At 39.8% G+C, this 21,789-nt stretch overlaps 1 long non-coding RNA gene across 1 annotated transcript; it reads right to left on the minus strand.

The window, feature by feature from the left end:
- Positions 1 to 17,951: 17,951 nt before the first annotated feature.
- Positions 17,952 to 20,640, minus strand: LOC131158360 (uncharacterized). The gene is made up of 2 exons (XR_009137464.1): positions 20,097 to 20,640; positions 17,952 to 19,454 (listed from the first exon to the last, which is right to left on the minus strand). It is a non-coding gene; the product is annotated as an uncharacterized LOC131158360 (long non-coding RNA).
- Positions 20,641 to 21,789: the final 1,149 nt, after the last annotated feature.

Genomic DNA, 21,789 nt, shown 5'->3' on the forward strand with positions numbered 1-21,789 from the left:
CGTACTGCCAGGATGAACAGTGTATAGAGACCTGTGTGCCTCCTCTAGAATCATCCTTCTGATGCTATCATCTGCAGGCACACACAATCTGGTGCGAAATCTCAGAGCTCCATCATCAGAAATACTGAACTCTTCCCCCTGACCATCCTATACTCTGGCTATCACCTCCACTAACTCTGGATCATCTCTCTGAGCAGCTTTAATCTTCTCATATAACGTGGGTTGTACAACCAAACTGGCCATAAGCGCCTAAGGATCATCTTCCACTAACTCCAAACTGAGTCTTTCCAAGTCCATCTGAATCTAATGCTGAACTACTGCTGCTAACTGTGCTGTGTCTCCTGATTTATGGCTCAATGCATCAGCTACCACATTTGCTTTACCTGGGTGGTAACTGATGGTGCAGTCATAGTCCTTGATGAGTTCCAACCACCTCTTCTGCCGCATATTCAATTCTTTGTGTGTAAAAATGTATTTTAGGCTTTTATGATTAGAGAATATCTCACACCTCCCACCGTAAAGGTAATGCCTCCAGATCTTCAGTGCATGTACAATCGCAGCCAACTCCAAATCGTGAGTAGGGTAGTTCTTCTCATATTTTTTCAACTACCTAGATGCATATGCCACCACCCTACCATGCTGCATCAGCACACAACCGAGCCCTTTCAAGGACGCGTCACTGTAGATAACATAACCATCGCCTCCCGATGGAATCGTAAAAACTGGTGCAGTGACAAGCTGCTGCTTTAATTCCTGGAAGCTCTGCTTGTACTCTTCATTCCACACAAATCTGGCATTTTTCCTAGTCAACCATGTGAGAACCTAACAAGCCTGAAAACCTCTCAATAAAGCAACGGTAATAACCTGCCAGTCCTAAGAAACTCCTGACTTCCTGCACATTTCTTGGCCTAGCCAAATTTACCACTGCGTCAATCTTGCTGGGATCCACTGCAATACCGTCTCCTGAAATCACATGGCCTAAAAATGCCACCTTCTCTGGCCAAAACTCACACTTGCTAAACTTAGCATAAAGCTTCTCCTCCTTGAGAGTCTGCAATACCTGCCTCAAATGCACCTCATGATCCTGAAAACTCCTCGAGTATACTAGTATATCATCAATGAAAACTACTACAAACTGATCTAGATACTGGTGAAAAACTATGTTCATCAAATCCATGAACACGGTCGGGGCATTCGTCAGACCAAAAGGCATAACGACAAATTCATAATGCCCGTACCTGGTCCTCAAGACAGTTTTCGCGATGTCCTCCGCTTTTACTCTCACCTAGGACACCTCAACAAAATGGTGTAGTTGAAAGAAAGAATAGGTCACTACAAGAAATGGGAAGAACTATGTTGAATGAGCATAACTTACCTAAATATTTTTGGGCCGAGGCCATTAATACCGCATGCTATGTTATGAATAGGGTGTTGATTAGACCATCAATTAATAAAACTCCTTATGAATTGTGGAACAACCATAAGCCTAATATTTCCTATTTTCATGTATTTGGTTGTAAATGCTTTGTGCTTAGAGATAACGAGCATCTAGGAAAATTTGACTCTAAATCTGATGAAGGCATCTTCCTAGGCTATGCACTTAATAGTAAAGCATATAGAGTTTTCAATAAAAGAACTTTAGCCGTAATTGAATCCATTTATGTTGTATTTGATGAGTCTAATCCATTCTCTAACAAAGATGATGAAGAGGATATTGATATTAGAAAATGTTTAGAGAAAATGTCCATTGAAAATAATGCAAGTGAAAATCAAGAAGCAAACGAAAAATCACTTGAGGATAATGAGAATGGAAATCAAGAATTGCCTAAAGATTGGAAATACATTAGAAGTCATCCTATAGATCAAATCATAGGCGAACCATCCCGCGGAGTAGCCACCAGATCATCATTGAGAAATATAGTAAACCACTCCGCTTTCTTATCCCAAGAAGAACCTAAAAATATTAAAGAAGCCATAGAAGATGAATCTTGGGTAATGTCCATGCAAGAAGAACTTAATCAATTTGAAAGAAGCAAAGTGTGGACCTTAGTTCCTAGGCCAAATGAGCACACCATCATTGGAACTAAATGGGTATATAGAAATAAGAAAGATGAAAATGGGGTAGTAACTAGGAATAAAGCCAGACTAGTTGCCCAAGGATACAACCAACAGGAAGGGATTGATTTTGATGAAACATATGCTCCTGTTACTAGATTAGAAGCCATTCGTATGCTACTTGCCTTTGCCGCTTTTAAAAATTTTAAATTGTTTCAAATGGATGTTAAAAGCGCATTTTTAAATGGCTACATCAATGAAGAGGTATATGTAGAACAACCACCCGGTTTTGAGAATCATAAATATCCCGATCATGTTTACCGGTTGTCTAAAGCCCTGTATGGATTGAAACAAGCTCCTAGAGCTTGGTATGAGAGGCTTAGTGGTTTTCTATTAGAAAATGAGTTTACCCGTGGCAAGATTGACACTACACTTTTCGTCAAGTCCAAAAATGATGATATGCTCCTCGTTCAGATTTATGTGGATGATATCATTTTTGGAGCAACCAATGATGAGTTGTGTAATGAGTTTGCCAAATGCATGCAAAGTGAGTTTGAAATGAGCATGATGGGTGAACTTAGTTTCTTCTTAGGTCTACAAATTAAGCAAGCTAATCATGGAACTTTCATATGCCAATCTAAATACATAAGGGACTTGCTAAAGAAATTTAATATGGAAGATTGTAAAATTCTTGGCACACCTATGAACTCTTCCATAAAACTTGATAAAGATGAACAAGGGATCCCTGTTGATGTAAAATTATACCGTGGCATGATTGGAAGTCTCCTATACCTCACTGCTAGTAGGCCTGATATTATGTTTAGTGTGTGCATGTGTGCTAGATTTCAGGCTAACCCTAAGGAATCTCATCTGAAAGCTGTTAAACGAATCCTTAGGTATCTAGTTGGAACTATAGAGTTAGGACTTTGGTACCCTAAGCATACTACTTTTGAGATTGTCAGTTACACTGATGCTGACTTTGCCAGTAGTAAGGTTGATAGAAAAAGCACTAGCGGCACTTGCCATTACTTAGGACAATCTCTTGTTTCTTGGTTCTCCAAGAAACAAAACTCAGTTGCCTTATCCACAGTCGAAGCTGAATATATTGCAACTGGAAGTTGTTGTACCCAAACTCTTTATATGAAACAACAACTTGTGGATTTTGGATTGCACTATGAAACAATACCGATTAAATGTGATAATACTAGTGCAATCAACATCTCTAAAAATCCTATCTCACATTCACGAACTAAACACATTGAGATTAGACATCATTTCCTTCGTGATCATGTGCAAAAAGGGGATGTGGCTCTTGAGTTTGTATGCACAAATGAACAGTGGGCCGATATATTCACTAAGCCACTACCTGAGGATAGATTTATACAAATTAGACGGGAGTTAGGCTTAATGCATAATAGAGAAGCTTCATAATCTAATATATTCTATAACTTGCACAAATTTAGGGGGAGCTGCTTTATATTGTGAAAGTTGGTTGTTGACTGAGTGCTTATGTCATACGTTCACTTATTGCATGTTCATATTGACTATTGCCTATGATTGCATTATTTGTCCAATTCATGGCCATTTTGAAAGTTTATTTGCTATAATTGGCTTATACTGAACTGTTTGAGTAGTTGTGGATAAACTGTTAGGAAATATAAACTCAAACAGGTTACACTTACACAGGTTTATTTTTGGAAAGTCCTATTTCCAAACGGCACTCTGCCGAAATTTTTCAAAACGGCACTCTACCAACATTAGTCTTGTGTAAATGTACCTAATCCAAGCCTGTTCCCTTAATTCCGATGACCCTTTTTGCTGTTGCCAAAAGGGGGAGATGGACAGAAAGGCAAAATTGGATGCATTTTGTGAGGGGGAGCCTTCTCAAGGCTTAACCCTAACCCTATAGTTTTGCCAATCGAGTTTGTCATCATCAAAAAAGGGGAGTATGTTGACCTTATAGGTCACACCCTGGTTTTGATAATGACAAACTCAATTGTATTTAATAAATATCCAGTTCATGTGCAGGTTTATACTAACATACATTCAAGGGCACGTGAAAGCTTGAAGACAATTTCATATTCCCAATTGTAATATCTCTAAGTAAATTTTGTCTGTAATAGTAATTAGGCTGTCTGTAATAGTAATTAGGGTACTGGTTTGTAATAAGCTCACACACATCACATGAATGATTTACTTTGTAAGCTCAAACCGAACCATAGAAAGACCTTAGAGTGTACCTTCGGGCGACCGAAGGTCGACCGACACCGGACTTTTTCGGTGTCTTCAAAATTGGACCCCAAGTGGCCTTAGGACACACACATATGCACATATGTTTATTAGGCACTTAAAATTGATTGAGTTGGGTCAATTCGGGACCGAAATGCACACTTGGTGCACTTTCGGTCGACCGAGCCAAACAGTTCAAATTGGCCCGGTCGACCGAAACCGTTCCGGGTCAACTATTTGACCCGGTCCCGGTCGACCGACCCCTTACAGGTCATTTGACCTCGGTCGACCGAACCACTTGGGAGTCAACTATTTGACCCCCCGGTCGACCGACCACTTTTGTACTCCAACAACTCGGTCGACTGAAGAGCCTCGAGAGAATTCCCAACAACTCGGTCGACTGAGCCGTGCAGTTCAAAAAGGCCTCGGTCGACCGAAACTCGGAGATTTCAAAAATCGCCCTTACCCGGTCGACCGACCCCTTAGTTCAAAATGCCCTCGGTCGACCGAGCTACTTGAGTCCCGGTCGACCGAGCTACTTTTGGTCGACCGGACCTCTCGGGTTGCCCTGATTTTTTTTACCGCGATTAAATTTTTTAAACAGGGTTAAATTTTCTTAAGTGTCATTAATCTTTTCTGAAAATTCCTAATAAGTCCCCAACGGTCAAAATTCTTGGTATGTCTATATATACTCCTTCATTTGGTGGATTAAGCACGGATTAGCAAATAAATTAAGAAAAATTTTCTCTCAAGCCAAATACTCATATTTGCCTCCTACTACTTACATTACTTTGAAAACCTACTCAAGCTTACACTCTTCATCTATCCAAATCATTTGTAAGTGTATTGAGTCTTTTATTTTTGGTTAGCTCTTCATATTGCTGTGTATTTGAATCGATTTTTGAGAGCATAACCTAAGTTTTCTTAGGAGGCTTTGCCAATAAGCCTGCCCTAAGAAAGACTCTTTGTGACATCCCAAGTATTGCACTCTAGTTGCAATATCTTAGGAAGTTCATTTTTGTTTGGAGATTGCAAAAATACTTTCAAACATATTTGAATATCTTGTGGTGTTCATATTGATATATTTGGGAAAGGATATTCGTGTGTGTGTGATATATAAATCTTTGTGGTATTGTTTGTACAAGTTTTATAAATATATATCATTTACCGAAAACAAAGATTATCTACTTTGCAATACAAGTACATACGCATTCTATTGATTGATAATATTGAGGCTTGCTTGGTATTCTGTGTGAACACTCTTGACTGAATATTTTGAAGTGCACAGATTATTATTGACACTCTCACGTACGTGTTACACTGATAGAAAACATAGTTGAGAGATTGACATTTTAGACCACACAGAGCTTACATTTTAAATCACTTGTGGTGTTTGTGTTTGTGCGCATTTGTGGTACATATCTGCTTTACTTGAAAGCACAATTGTATTGTACCTTTGATTGTATATCTGAGAGATTCCAGGCGTGGCCTGAGGGGGCGGTAATCCAGCCCGGTAAGGATTGGTGTAAAGGTTGAGGTCAGCCCTGTGGTAATTTGACCTGGTTTGTATAGGTGACGCTCCACCCGTTTAAGTGAGCAAGGTATTGTGATAATCCTTGTGCTGGTTAGCCAAGGCGGGGACGTAGGGGGTTGGCCGAACCTCGATAACATATCCGCGTGTCATCTTCTCTTTACTGCTTTCTGATACTTGTGTGATTGTTTAAACTGCTTCATCTGATCTCTGGCACATTTACATCATTTGCACTAGATTGACCCTAGGCTTGTGAACATACTGCTGCTAGGAGGAATACTTATAAGGTAAAATTTAAAAATACCAATTCACCCCCCCTCTTGGGATCACAATAAAGCTAACACTCTGCATCACCTGGCGTCAGGGCATAAACTCGCGTTGGAGCTACGTTCCTCTGCTGGCCACCCCCGGGCGCCTGGTATCCTCCCCGAGTAGCCTGATGTCCTCCCTGATAAGGCCTGGTTGCTGGGACCTGGTCCTGCTGACCTGGGCAATCACGCATCACGTGACCTGGTTTCCCACAACGATAACATACACCCTTACCTGCTTGGCACTCACCCAAATGATGTCTCCCTCATGTCTGACACACTAGGTAAGTCTGTGCACCCTGGTTCCCACGAGGTCCTGTCATCTGCCTTTGGTCTCCCCTATCACGACCACCTCTCCATGGACCCCTACTGGAGCCAGCCTAGAAACCCTAAGGTGCAGGCCTCTTCCTCTGATTTTGAGCTGCTACACCCCTCTAAATGTCACTCTCAATAATCGCAGCTCTGTCTACAACCTCTTTGAATGTCTGAGCCCTAAAACCAATCACCTGCTCAAACAGATTCTGCCTCAACCCTTTTTCAAACTTCCTAGCCTTCTTCTCTTCATCAAGTGCTAGATGTGGAGCAAAACGCGACAACTCGACAAACCGAACCACGTTCTAAGATACAATCATCTGCCCCTGTACCAAATGCAGGAACTCTGCTGCCTTCGCACTCCGAACGATAGCAAGGAAATACCGCTCGAAGAACATATCTTTGAATCGATCCCACGTCACTGGAACTGGAACTGGACTCTGCTCCTCTATCAAACGCGCTGCTCTCCACCAGCGCTTCACCTCCCCTGTCATTTTAAAAGAAGAAAATGCTACCTTCTGCTCATCCGTACATGGAAGCACCGCCAGCATCTCCTCGATATCCTGGATCCAATTCTCAACTACAGCAAGGTCATCTCCTCCAACAAAGGATGGGGGCTTCATACGTGTAAACTGCTTAATCGAACAGCCACGCTCCCCAGAACTCCTGGCCATCCCAGTCATCACATGCTGAGTGACACTGCGCAGCACAGCATCAGTATCTCTTCTACCTATGCTGGAAGGTCCTGGTCTGTCCTCCCCAGCATTCGTGCCGCTACTCCCTAGGTCCATCCTAAAAATAAGAAACACACTTAAGCACTTATTCCTTATACGGACCTATCCTGTACCAACTTAAAATCAACTACCTTCCCTATCCTTAACCAATATCTAGTTCTGCCATCTAGACACACGATCCGACAATAGTTTACTATGGTTTTCCTGAAATCGTCACCCCAGGAAAACAACCGAAACCGCTATGAAAATCCTGTATCCAGACACAAAACAAACCTCAAATCCTTTTTCCTATACTCTGGTATTGCTTCTGCTGCACTTTAAAGTCTACAGAAGCTAGCAAACCTAGGCTCTGATACCAAGTTGTAACGACGTGCTTAATTAACTAGGCGTATTTTTTTTTTTTTTTACTCTAATATTCTACATGCTCTGATACCATGCTGGGGGTAAACCCAACCAAAACCTAAGCAGCAAAAAGCGGAAATCATGTATCATAACCATAAATTATTACATACAATACCAGAGTTCATAAATGTTTTCCCCAAAATATATGCATATATCACTGTTCCCAAAATAACCTCAACTGGTGAGGGTAATACAAAAATGCTCCCAAAAATGATACTCACTCTCTTTCAGGGCACTACTGAAGCCCTTCTATTTGCGAGCCTGGTCTGCTCGCCTACTTGGATCACCTGAAAATATATCAACACTGAGATGAGCCAACGCTCAGTGAGGAGAAGTATGCTATTACTAGTGTGTGACAAATGAGCTACTATATATATATATATATATATATATATCATGAAATCTATTTTCATATAAACATGAATAGCTAAATATAAAGTACAGTACCAATAATAAAACACACCACCCCTTTTCCCTATTGCTTAACATACAGTATTATGGTTATAATTCAAAATACTTCTAGTGTATATAGTAGGGTACCCGTTTCTGTAAATCAATACGTAAGTAACAGTAACTGAAACTGTTCCCTGTGACTATCTGTGTCATGACATGCCCCTCATGACCATGTTGTGCGGCCCGTAGGCTAGATTTACCCTGACCGGCCAATCAAGAATAAATCATTGAATTCCGTCAGTCGACTTGCCCACCTCAACCCATATTTGGATGGGGAGCCTAACCTCTTCAAGGGCCTAGGTGGTCGACTTTACCACGTATTATCTGAATAGGTGGTTGTACTCATAAAGTAACATAGTATCTGTAGCAACGGTACCGTGCTCTGTAGCTGCAAGTCCAACAGGGTCTGATATCATATAATATATTTCTATACATAACTAACTGATTTGCCATGATTCTAAAGTACTGAAATAACCATGATGCTGCATAACGTACTGAAATATGAATAATCATAACATGAAACTGCATATTCGTAGTACTGGAATTCGTATAATCATGGTACTGAGATTCATAAAATCATGTTACTGAAATCCATAAAATCACGATACTGAAGTTCGTATAACCATAATATTGAAATTCATAAAATCGGGAAACTAAATTCGTAAAACATATCCCCGTACCATATACATAATCACAAGCCACACCATACTAAAATACGTAATTTTCATAAATAAATAAACTGTATAATATTTAGAAATTTCCTAGCGTAGCATATTTCCCTTACCTGACTACTGGAAAGCCCCTAGGGAATACAAGTTTAACACGCGCAGGGCCTCCTACAAAACACCCTGAAACCAACATTTGCCAAAACAAAACATCAATATTCTTTTGCCTATATCATTTTCTATAACTGGCAGGAAGTCAAAAACTGGATAAAAGACCTTACCCGAAATTTGGGATGAAATCCAACTTCACTTTCCTGACTATCCGCTCCGACAGATTCACAGAGAACTCCGCCAGGAGTGTCGTGGTAGCTTCGGATGGTCGATCCGGTGACTGGTGGGGCCGGAATCGAAGAGAGAAGGGAGAAGGAGATGTAGAGAGAGAGCTCGGTGAAAATGGTAAAAAATCCTGGGTTTCCACTATTTATAGGGCCAGGTTTGTCGACGAGACACGTCACCTCGTCGATGAGCCCTTCAAAAAATTCGTCGACGAGACCCTGTGTTCATCGACAAAATTCAGAGCAGCCTAAACCATCTCTCGGTATTTTCTTGTCGACGATGCCTTGTGTTCGTCAACGAAATTCTAAAGACCTTCATCGACGAGACCTTGTGTTCGTCAACGAAGCTGGGCAATTTCCTGAATTTATGATTATTGAACATTATCTCCAAAATGCAATGTCGTCAACGAACGTAGAAGTCTACGGCCTCCTTCTGTTTCTGTTTCAATTTTCTCTTCCTCTTTAATATTAAAAAAAATGTTATTATTCTTCGGGTCACTATAGGTCAGGGTCCCCCAATCTGTCATATTTGTGGTAGGAGGCACTAGGGAGAGTGTCGAGCTGGTGGTGTGGTGTGTTATTTCTGCGGTAGATCGGGACACATGGTGCGAGACTGCCCTACCCCACCAGATGCAGTTCCAGCTCTCAGACCATACCGGGGAGGTTATCAGGCGCCACGTGGCGGCCAACAGAGAAATACGACTCCAGCCAAGGTGTTTACTTTGACGCTGGGTGAGGCTGAGACGGTAGGTGAGGTGGTGACAGGTATGGTTATTATGTTTTCTTTTAAAGTTATTGCATTGTTTGATTCAGGAACTACACACTCGTTCGTGTCTTCGGGGTGTGTTAAATTATGTGGGGCTGAAACACAACTGTTAGAAGTTGAATTGTTGGTATCTACACCGACTGGGTTAGCAGTGAGGTATAATAGGGTACTCCGAGGTTGTCCAGTTGATATTCAAGGAAAGACTTTGTCTGCTAATTTGATAGTGCTAAACATGCACGGGTTTGATGTTATATTTGGCATGGATTGGCTAGCGGCCAATTTTGCCAGCATTGATTACCGAGCACGAGAAGTGATATTTAGATCTCCGGGAGAAACATAATTCAAGTTTGTAGGGTCGCGAGTGCAATCCCTGCCTCAACTAGTTTCAGCTATTCAAGGCAGAAGACTATTGCTGAGTGGTTGTCAGGGGTTTGTGGCTGTTGTGAAGGAGAAGTCAGACAATGAACTGAAACTTGCTAACACGTCGATAGTAAAAGAGTTTACAGATGTTTTCCCAGACGAGTTACCAGGATTGCCGCCCGACCATAAGGTAGATTTCCCTATTGATCTACTTCTAGGTACAACACCGATTTTTAAAGTACCTTATCGGATGGTGCCAGCAGAGTTGGTAGATTGAAAAATCAGTTGCAAGATCTACTTGATAAAGACTTCATACGACCCAGTGTATCTCCGTGGGGAGCTCCAGTTTTATTTGTGAAGAAGAAAGATGGGACTATGAAAATGTGTATTGACTATAGGGAGATTAATAAAGTGACAATCAAGAACAAATATCCTCTACCCCGTATCGACGATTTGTTTGACCAGCTCTAGGGTACACAGGTGTATTCAAAGATTGACCTCAGATTCGGCTACCATCAAGTAAAGGTGAAAGCAGAAGACGTCTCGAAGACAGCCTTCAGGACCAGGTACGGGCATTACGAGTTTCTTGTTATGCCGTTTGGTTTGACGAATGCTCATGCGGTATTTATGGACTTGATGAATAGAGTCTTTCACCAATACCTAGACAAGTTTGTTGTTGTGTTTATTGATGATGTACTGGTTTATTCGAGGAGTTATGAGGAGCATAAGACGCACCTGAGGCAGGTTTTGCAGACACTTCGGGAAAAGAAGTTATACGTCAAGTTCAGTAAATGTGAAATTTGGCTGGAGAAGGTCTTTTACTTGGGGCATGTTATATCTGGAGACGGTATTTCTATGGATCCTATCAAAATTGAGGCAGTAGTGAATTGGGTTAGACCGAGAAATGTCTAGGAGATCACGAGTTTCTTGGGACTAGTTGGCTATTATTGCCGTTTCGTTAAGGGATTCTCAGCCTTGTCGAGACCTTTGACACGACTGACGAGGAAGAATATCAAATTTGAGTGGGACAACAGCTGTGAGTAGAGTTTTCAAGAACTGAAGCAAAGATTAGGTACAATACCAATATTGGTTATCCTATCAGGGGGTGAGGGATATGTCATTTACAGTGATGCGTCCTTGAAGGGACTTGGCTGTGTACTAATGTAGCATGGCAGGGCAGTGGCGTATGCATCCAAGCAGTTGAAAGAATATGAAAAGAACTACCCTACACATGATCTTGAATTAGCTGCAGTGGTACACGCATTGAAAATTTGGAGGCATTACTTGTACGGCGAGCAATGTGAGATTTTCTCCGACCACAAGAGGTTAAAGTATTTCTTCACGCAGAAGGAACTAAATATGAAGCAGAGAAGGTGGTTGGAGTTGATAAAGGATTTTGATTGTACCATCAATTATCACTTAGGGAAAGCAAACATGGTAGCTGATGCGTTGAACTAGAAATCCAGGGAACCAGTGTTAGCGGCTATGGAGATCCAGTATCCGATCATGATGGATCTGGAGAGACTCGGCATAGAGTTGGTAGAGAGTGATCTTCCAGTGTGTATTTCTAGCCTAGTAGTACAACCTACTCTGCAAGAAAAAAATAAAGCCGCTCAAAAGGAAGACCTAGAATTAGTAGAGGTGATAGACAAAGTATAGATTGGTTAGGGGGAGGATTTCAGTATTGCAAATGACGAAACTTTGTGATTCCGTTCTAGATTATGCATTCCTACTGATACTGAGATCAGGAGGACTATTTTAGAAAAGACTCATAGATCTTTGTATACAGTTCATCCCGGTAGTACGAAGATGTACATGGATCTGCGAGAGTCGTACTGGTGGAGTCGTATGAAGAGAGAGATCGCCGAGTATGTAGCCCAGTGTTTGACGTGCCAACAGGTAAAGCCTGAGCACCAGAGGCCGGTAGGGCAGTTATAGCCGTCATTTATCTCAGAGTGGAAGTGGGATCATATAACTATGGACTTCGTGTTAGGACTACCGACGGCATTACTTGGCCAGAATGCCATCTGGGTGATTGTTGACCGTTTGACTAAGACCACCCACTTTATACCTATCAAGATTAGTTATCCCCTCAACCATTTAGTGGAGATTTACGTCCAGGAGATAGTTCGTTCTCATAGGGTACCAGTATCCATAGTGTCAGATCGAGACTCGCATTTCACGTCACAGTTCTAGAGAAGTCTATAGGAAACTTTAGGGTCTCAGCTATATTTCAGCATGGCATTCCATCCTCAGTCAGACGAGCAGACTGAGAGGACGATACAGACATTAGAGGATATGCTCTATGCATGCGTATTAGATTTTGGGGGTAGCTAGACTTAGTTCATGCCATTAGTAGAATTTGCGTATAATAACAGTTATCAGTCCAATATTGGCATGGCACCATTTGAGGCTTTGTACGGTAGGAGATGTCGTTCTCCTTTATTTTGGGATGAATTGCGTGAGCGGAAAGTAGTGGGGTCAGAGCTTGTGCAGCAAGCGCGTGATAAGGTTCGACTGATCAGAGATAGGATTAGTGCAGTTCAGAGCCGAAAGAAAAGTTATACTGATAATCGCCGCAAAAATCTGGAATTTGATGTGGGTAATCATGTGTTTTTGAAGATAGCTTTGATGAAAGGGGTTATGCGATTTGAGAAGAAGGGTAAACTTAGTCCTAGGTTTATCGGTCCATTTGAAATTCTAGATAAAGTGGGACCGATAGCCTACAGGCTAGCTTTACCACCTGTGTTATTCAAGATCCACGACGTATTCCATATTACTATGTTAAGGAAATACATCACAGATCCTTCTCATATCATCAGTTATGATGAATTAGAGTTTAGTGATTCACTGGTGTATGAGGAGGTACCCATACAAATTCTGGATAGGAAAGTACAGGAGCTACATAACAAGAAGATTCCTCAGGGAAAAGTTTTGTGGAGGAATCATGCGGTAGAAAAGGCTTCTTGGGAATCTGAGGAGCAGATGAGACAGAGGTATCCGCATCTATTCCAAAAAGTTTAAATAAATAAAATGTAAGTAGTAAGGTAGAATTTCTTTTGCATGTACATGTAATGGTTTAATTAGTGTAACATTTTTTTTTTTTTGGGAGAATTTTTCTTTTGTATGTGTAATCTTCCAGGACTCAGAATGTAACCACGGTATTCCTCTGTCATAAGTAAGGGTAAGTAATAAAATAAGTAGACCATTTTGCCTACTAAGGGATGATAAATTATGTGAATAGTAAATTTCGAGGAAAAATTTTATAAGGAGGGGAGAATGTGACAACTCAAATAAAAATGGAATTTAAATAATGAAGAGGAAGGAAAATGAAGACAGTAACAGAAGGAGGAAGTTGACTTCGTCGAGGAACGCTTCGTGTTCGTCAACGACATTGCACTTTGGAAGGATTAATCGAGAGGGTCATCAAGGCTTCGTCGATGAATACAGGAGATTCGTCGACGAAGGTATAAGAGAATTTGTCGATGAATACAAGGGATTCGTCGATGAGGAAATACCGAGAAAGGTTTGAGCCGACTGAATTTCGTCGACGAAATTACTGAAGGATCCTTCAACGAATGACATGGCTCGTCGACGAATTCTCTGCTTTATAAATATCAAAATCCGGATTTTTAACTTCCTAATGAAGCCAACTCTCTCCTCTCTTTCTCTCCCCTTCGGTTTTCTCTCTCTCTCTCTCTCTTCGATTTCGGGCTAAATTTACATTGGATCGACAATCCAAAGCCACCACGACGCTCTTGGGGAAGTTCTCTCCAAATCTACTGGAACGGATCATTGGTGAAAGTAAGCTGGAAATCATCCCTAAGTTGAGATAAGGCTTTTTAAACCAAATTTGGTCTTGTGATAGTTATAGGAAATGATATACACATGGAAATACTGAAGTTTAATACTGAAAGTTTTCATTTTCAGGGTATTGGTTAGGGAATCCTACGGGTGTTAGACTAGATTATTTTGGGAGCTTTCTCAGTAGTCAGGTAAGGGGATACTAGTATTTTATGAAAAATGTATGTATATTATTATAGAATTTGATTTCAGGAAAATAAATATATTTATATATGATTTATATTTGAGAAAATACGGTTAAATGTTGGTATGTTAAATATGCGAAAAATCTGTTCAGTGTGGCATGAGTATAAAATGATATGAAATACTATTTTCTGGAATGGAATTATGATACAGATTTTTATGATGTGTTTGCCGGCGTACGGGCCATGCTATGATGTGATTTGCCAGCGTACAGGCTGTGCTATGATGTGATTTGCCAGCGTACAGGCTGTGCTATGATGTGATTTGCCAGCGTACGAGTTGTGCCATGGAGATGAGTTGCCAGCGTACGGGCTGTGTTATGATGTGTTTGTCGGCGTACATGCCGTGCTATGATGTGATTTGCCAGCGTACGGGCTGTGCTATGATTTTTTGGCGTACGGGCCAAGTTATGATAAAAGTGTAATACCGGCGTACGAGCCGATAATTTTCATGATATACGTATATATGCGAAATGATATGATTGATGTAAAAATTAATGATATGAAATATCCATGTATCACAGTTTCAGTATATGCTATATGATATCAGAACCTGGTTGGCTTTGTCCACGCTAGCACTTGCACGGTACCATTGCTATGTGTCCATGGTCTTCGTGATCATGATCTTGGTGTTAATGCCGCTGTACGGAGTGGTGTGAGATTGGATGGTCGATGTGGTTTTTAAGAAGTGTATGATCGCCCCTGGTGTATGGACCAGGTCGGGCAAACCCATCAGACTTACAGACTGTACTTTTGACTTTGCAGTGGTCAGCCAACCATTGTTAAGTCCCGCCTTCGGGCCACACAACCCAGTCATGTGGGGGTAATACATGACAACAACCAGTTAACCTACCAAAAATATTTTTATGTTACTGTTATTTTATGAGATGAAATATGATTATGAAAATGTAGTATGTTCTGCCATGTTTTGATATATATATATAAGTTTTTCCCAGATTGACAAAACAGTTACTAAATATGTTCTATATGGTATATGTATAACACGAAATACTCATGTTGCCACACACTGGTATTAGTTTATTTCCCTTACTGAGAGGTGTCTCACTCCTAAATTTTATAAACTTTTCAAGAGCCCCTGATAAGAGAGCGGGAAAAGCCCCGCTGATCTAGAGTTGTTGTCTACCCTTTTTGAAGGGTAAGTTTTAGTAGGGACAGCTGGATTTTTGTGGGAAGTATCCCTAAATTTTGTTTCTTTTGGGATGTATATACTGAAATACAGTGGATGTAGTGACTTTAGTATTTATAGTAATATGATGGATGTTTTCGTATTTATAATATTGTGATTGTATGTTTCCTGCTGCTTAGACTTCCGTTTTGTATTTTGATGTATCCCTGATACCCACGGATCCAGGTGAATTATGATCTGCTGAGCTGGAATATGTGATATTAATTTTTTTTTTTTTTAAATGTAAAAAATAAGCAAGTCGTCACACCATCTCCCTTTCGCACCCTCATGGCCCAATATGGTTACCCAAAGAAAGCACACCAAAAAGAAAAAAGAAGACCCTGAGTCACATCTTTTATCTTGATGTCTTGGGTTAATGGGCCAGCAGTGGAAATTCAGCCAAGAGGACCTACAACTATGTCAAAAGGGTTAAAAAAGAAATGGGCAAAAGAAGAAGAAAAAAAAAAGTTTGTGCTGTTTTGGAGGCTAATGTGAGTGTGGGGCTAGTTTGATTCTGTATTGTTGTTCAACTTCACACATCTTGTTAGGACATTCTAATTTTTTTTTTTTTTTTTTTTTTGTGGTTTGTTTGGAACTTAAAAAAATACTAAGAAAAGAAAAGAAAAATATAAATGATTTCATTTTTTTTTCACTTTTAGTTATTAAAAAAGTGAAAAAATATAAAAATATGCCAAATTAATAAACAAAATTTTAGTTTTATGCATTCTTAACTTTTGATTTTTGTTAATTTTTAACCACATTAGAACAAATCTTCATTTTTAGTGGCATTTGATGTAGAGAGATAGCATACTGAAAAATAAATTTTTCACCTATTTTTCTTTCTCTTTCTTTTTTCAAATTAAATCTTTAATCCAAACTTACCTGTATAGCCCTTATGTACAAATCCCTAATTGGACAGACTCAATAATCACATCCAACCATCTGAACTACCCTCAAAAAATATCCATATGCATAATACACACATACACACACATAAATGTAGTATTATTCAATGAATAAAGCCCACAAGAGAGCTAAACCCACGAAAATATATATATATATATATATATATATATATATATATATATATATATATATATATATAAAATGATGAACTACATGGTGAGTCAATTTTTTTTCCCCTAAGCCCTGTTTGAAACCTAGAAAATATTAGGAAAAGAAATGAAAAATATTAAGGAATCCATATTTCCATGTTTGGTTATTAAGAAAGAAAATTAAAAAAAAAAAAAAACAAATCTATGAACAAATGATTTTGCACATCATTGATATTTAGTTTTTTCTTAATTTTTATTTTTGATAGTATTTTATATAGAAAGAAAAAATTAGGAAAAATTAATCTTCTCCTTATTTTCTTTTCCTTTCCCCAAAGGAAATCCTTAATCCAAATGGACCCCTAAAGGATAAAATTAAACTTTGTAATCCCAAGCTTTCAAATTCGATTTCCTACTTATGATTCGCATAATGAGTTATTAGAAATGTGTCAATAAGAAGATCATAATATTTTCATCCTCTAATTGAATATTTATCTGGGTGAATTCAAAGGCTGTTCAGATTGGAGTTTCAAATCATCAAACAATAGGAAAGAAAAATAATGAGAAGAGGAGATCCAGCAGACAGGCTTTTAATTTGGCCCCGTCAGCTGGCTCCTTTATTGATTTGCACAACACATTCCAAGTCCATGTATCTCTCCTCCCCCAAAAGCAAACATTTTCGTCCATTACTTCAAAACACCCTTCAAAGGAAGACTTTTCAAATTTCCACATTCACATCAATCACCTGTTGTTTCAACAATTTAAAAGTCTCGCCCCCACTCCATCTCTCAGCCACAATTAATTAACCCACCATACTCGTCTTCCTTCACCATCTCTCTCTCTCTCTCTCTCTCTCTCTCTCTCTCTCTCTCTGGTATGCAATGCTGAAAATGTATAAAATACAATTCAAGAAGGGTTAATAAAAACAAAGGGGCTTCCCAGGATGCAGTGCAGTACTTTCCCATGAGACAGCATCTTAGGAACACTGCTAAACAACAAAAAATTGCATTGATATAACCAAAGCACAAGTTCCAACCCACCCTTAACCTTTTGCTGCTATTAAGGAAAGCTGCCTTGAACTCATCTTCAACACAAATCAATGCACTAATTCATTTATCAATTAATTAATGATAAATGTGTTGAAATTTGTCCACAAATACTCAAATCTGTTTGAAATTCATGCTCCCAAGCTCAGCAAAATTATATTTTAAAAGGTGTCGTATATATATAAACCTGATGAGAATTTGGTAGCAGCTGCATCCAAACAAGTGAGCGAGGGGCAAGCTTTTGATCATGGAAGGTGATGCAATTAATAGCAGGGGGAAAGTAGGGGTGTACCCCTTTTGGTATGAATCAAATTGCGCGCACTGATCAAGACAAACCCTACCTAGCTTTTTGAAAGAAACTGTGTTTTTTTTTGGGGGGGAAGGGAGCTCTGAATATTGACATTCATCACAGAACCCTCGCTTGCTTTGCTGCATTCACTAATCAATTAAGAGGAGAGGGATAGACATGGATGGACTAATTACGCTTTTTTTGAATTGGGAATTGGGAATTAATTGGGTTTGTTTGGCAAATAAAGTTTTGCCCAACTGGAAAAATCATACCCCAATAATCACAGACAAGGGTAAAAAGGAATCCAGTTCTGCACGTAAATGCTGATGTTGACTCATCTGCACCAGAAGCTCTCTCATACATAAATGACAAATACATACAATGAGAGAGAGAGAGAGAGAGAGACAGAGGCCCGGGAGGGGAGGGGGGGGGGGACAGAGCATTTAAATCCAGTGCAGCGTTCCATATGCCACAGCTTCAGGAGTAGAAGACAAAGTCACAGAACAAGGCTCTCGCCATACCCACTTAATTAAGACCAGCTGACCCTTTTGCCACGGCTGTCCCTTAATTGTCTTCCAGAGTTTTGGATTTCTTCAGTTCTTCCCATCACCTGCTACACACGCACACACACGCACACACACACACATAAATAGATGTAGGGACTTGGCTATATATGAACAAGTTAGGGCAACCAGCAAGCTTAGCTTTTGTTAGAACTGTCAACTTAAATACAATTTGATCCTAAACTCAGCAGATTGGAGATGATAGTTTTAGCCAGCTACCCCTATCTATCAGTAATTGCTAGCTAGCCCTGTGAACAGTGCTGGGGTGATTCGACAGTGCAGTACTATTGCACTGTGCCTGCTGCTCCTGAGATCTACCATTCACGCCTTTTACTACCATGCAATGCACAAACGGTAACTTAAGACTGAACATAGACGTTCATCTATCCTTGCCACTTTGCATATATATAATATATAAGCGTAGGACTAACCCAATTAAAAATTTCACCTCAGAGTTATGCATTGGCTCTTTTTTTCTTTTCTTTTTTTTCTTTTTTTTTTAAAAAACAACCCACTTGAAAGAAAACTTTTGAGAAAAGCTTCATACTATTCCCTTTCACAATGCAGACCTACCTTTTTCCAACAAGCTCGGCCATTCAGAATCCCAACACATCCTAGGGGCTATCTCTGCTGTTTTTGCACTGAGGAAGCTTTTGACTTGCTTGCTTGAGCACAAAAGCAAACGAGATTAATGGGAAGAACAGTAATCTTGCTTAGAATAATATATATATACGTGTGTGTGTGTGTGTGATGAAAAGAAAAAGGTTGACTCGTCCATGTTGGGGTTGAGGGATTCTTTACATATGAAAAGGCTTTAACTGGCAATATAATAGGCAAAAAGGTCCTAAAAACCTCCTGATGATTTTTATCTAATGGGTAAACAATGAGTTAAAAGTTTTTTTAAGAAAAACAAAGAAATGAAAAGGGTACGTTTAAACATGGTATACAGTGTAGAGTTTCAGGGAAATACAGATACAGGGTACTGCTGCAAGCTAGCTAGGTTGCTTCTCAAACACAGCTTACAGGTCACAACCTTCAAAGATTATTCCTTTACCTTTCTTTAAGCAAGTTGCTATCTGGAGACGGTGTGCAGCATACGCTTTTCACAAAAGCCACTCAAATCTACAGATCAAATCATCATGTTCATATGATAACGAAAAAATTAAAATGGGAATGAAAAGCCAAGCTATTTCAATGGAGAAAAGGAAACCAGAATCCAGAAAATTGAACAAGACCAACTTCACAAGATATCGCAGATCCGAACGTAAAGGGAAAGTGCTGTAAGCCAAAAGAGGAGATAAAGAAATGGAATATAGAAAATAAGAACAAGAAACTCATTTCACAAAATATCAAAGATCCAATCGTGTGCCAAGACAGAAGATGAAACACTATCAGAACTAGAGAAGCACTTGCATTGTAAGCTCTCGCTCTCTCTCTCTCTCTCTCTCTCTCTCTCTCTCTATATATATATATATATATATATATGTGTGTGTGTGTGTATGTGTGTGTGTGTGTGTGTGTGTGTGTGTGTGTGTGTGTGTGAAGAAATTAACCAAATACAATCCATCTCCTGAACAGGAAATGAACCAAAAAGAAATTATATATGAAATGATTCGTGTATTTCATCAGAAGAACCTAGTCACAGAGGAGTTCTCAACTTCTGTGAAAGCGGGTATAACTGTGATGAACTAAATCTGAGACAAAAAGTCTAATGGGGGTACTTTTGAAAAAGGCCTTTTTGGGTTAAATCTGGTAAATTTTTACCTTCTCGTTGCCTGGAAAACGCAAATACATCTTCACCCTGAGAGTTCAGAAAGATAAAGAGAAAATTAAAGCTTTTCTGCGCATCAAACATCCGCTGTGAAACCCTAAGAAGAAGAAGGTGGAGTCGATCCTTTTGGAAAAGCAGATCTAGTGAGCGAGAGCAGAAACGGACAGATGGGATTCTTGGAGGCATCGGGAAAAAGATCGGCCCAATGATGAACTGTAGAAAGCTAGAGAAGAGACTGACAGAAAATTACACAAAATTTGATGATGAAATTTATAAGGAAAAAAACAAAATAAAAGAGTAGATAGTAATGATGAAGGCCTTTTCAGTTTTCTCCCCCATTATTCCAGATCTTGTGCGTCAGAAATGTGTAAAAGCAGTCAAAATCTTTCATCATTACACCAATCTGCTCATGCACAACCACCCTAATTCCCCTTAACACGTACCCTTTAACCAAAAGTCCAAAATAAACCCACAAAAAGGGCAAAAAAGTCGAATCAGAAAGCGCATCGAGACATAAAAATGTAACCGAACACAAAAACCCACCTTCAGATCATGCGGTGGAGAATCGGAGATGAAGATCAGAGAAGCAACAATTGGGGGGAATGAAGCCTGGTCCGACGTCGCTAACTCATATGATCATTGATCAAAGATCTCTCTGCTCATTCACGGAGATCTGTAGAAAGAAATTGATCCATTGAGATTTATATAGAGATCAATAGATCAAGTTGGTTCGCGGCCTCGAGCCAGACAACATTCCCCTCAAAACCCATAGCTTCCTTCCTCGCGCGATCTCCTGTCTGCACCTTCTGCTGAGAAAGAAGAAGAAGAAGAAGAAGGGATTTGTGTGGGGATGGGGGAAATGGGGATAGAGATAAAAAGGAGGCGTGGGGGAGAAAGGACAAAGGGAGCAATTAAAGCAAGCAGAGACCCTACACAACGCAACGCAACGCAACACAACTGGGAAATGACCACGACCTCCTTCCCACTCTCTCTCTTCTCCCAGTCTCCCCTCGGCCCTCACCCTCTCCACACCCCCTCTCTACCATGCAATCTATATATCTATATATATATATATATATATATAGAGAGAGAGAGAGAGAGAGAGAGAGAGAGAGAGAGAGAGAGAGAGAAGTTTTATGGACCAAGCCACCCCCCACCCCCCATCTTTATACACACACGCACTCTCTCTCTCTTTGTGATTTCAAACCTTCGCTCTATCTATTATCTACCGCAGGATCATGATGACCTAATCACACCATCATCTGTGTTTTTCAGGAAATAATCATAAGCAATAGCCCAGAAGAGCCATGTCAATACTAAATGCAATTACCTCTGCTACAACAGTATTAATGATGGTAGAGATGATTTATCCATGTATATGGTCGCACGTTGATGACCAAGGAAGAAGCTCAAGCACTCAAAAGAATATAAAAAAGAAAAAAGAAGAGTCAACAATTAGTTGAACTAATTTTGCCGCCCATGCTTGCAATAATTAATTGAAATTATTTGCCATTTTTATAATCGCACTACTATTTAGAATAATAATGTACTACCTTATACCTCATATTGATTTGATGTGAACTTTCAATGGGTAGTAAAACATCAGACTAAACCATACATTATTTAATAAAGTTAATGACGAAACACTCTTACTACTAGTTTGGTATTGAACTTACGACTTATCTA

This window comes from Malania oleifera, chromosome 6 (genome assembly GCF_029873635.1).
Source record: "Malania oleifera isolate guangnan ecotype guangnan chromosome 6, ASM2987363v1, whole genome shotgun sequence".
NCBI classification, from domain to species: domain Eukaryota; kingdom Viridiplantae; phylum Streptophyta; class Magnoliopsida; order Santalales; family Ximeniaceae; genus Malania; species Malania oleifera.